At 28.7% G+C, this 519-nt stretch overlaps 1 protein-coding gene across 1 annotated transcript in view; it reads left to right on the top strand.

Moving 5' to 3' along the window:
• Positions 1-254: 254 nt before the first annotated feature.
• LINGO2 (leucine rich repeat and Ig domain containing 2) overlaps positions 255-519 on the top strand; it is a 1,055,580-nt gene continuing 1,055,315 nt past the window's right edge. Inside the window, exon 1 of the mRNA XM_027769796.1 lies at positions 255-345. The gene's annotated coding sequence lies outside the window, so the exon portion shown is untranslated. The remainder of the gene's footprint in view (positions 346-519) is intronic.

Genomic DNA, 519 nt, shown 5'->3' with positions numbered 1-519 from the left:
AATAGATTATGAATTTGCAGCCTGGAAAAAAAATATATGTACAATATAAATAAATAGATAGATAGGTAGATGCACACACAAACACACACACACACACACACACACACACACACGTATAAATATATAAATTTTTCAGAATTAGAGCAAAAACAGCCAAATGTAAAACAACATAAGGAATTTTAGGTGAACATTATTAGAAAGAATTATTTTTTTCAATGTTCCCAAGAGTTTTGTTTCATCTTGTTTAGGAAATCTCCTGAAGATGTTTTCAAGATGTAGAATTCTTATATGTGAAGTATCCCAAATGAAATTGGAGCATCCATGTTGAGATAACTTCATGTTGTGGTAAGAGAAATTGTTTTTTTAATATGGTGGCCCTTGGCGAATGTGATGAAAAAATATATATGCGTATATTCACACATATATATAGAAGTGGTTATGTATGTATGTGTATATGTAATATATCTGAGATATATATACACACACACACACACACGTTTATATATATATATATATATA

This window comes from Tupaia chinensis, unplaced genomic scaffold, assembly GCF_000334495.1.
Source record: "Tupaia chinensis unplaced genomic scaffold, TupChi_1.0 Scaffold000093_1, whole genome shotgun sequence".
Classification (NCBI taxonomy): domain Eukaryota; kingdom Metazoa; phylum Chordata; class Mammalia; order Scandentia; family Tupaiidae; genus Tupaia; species Tupaia belangeri.
This window is presented reverse-complemented; position numbering and strand designations above follow the sequence as displayed.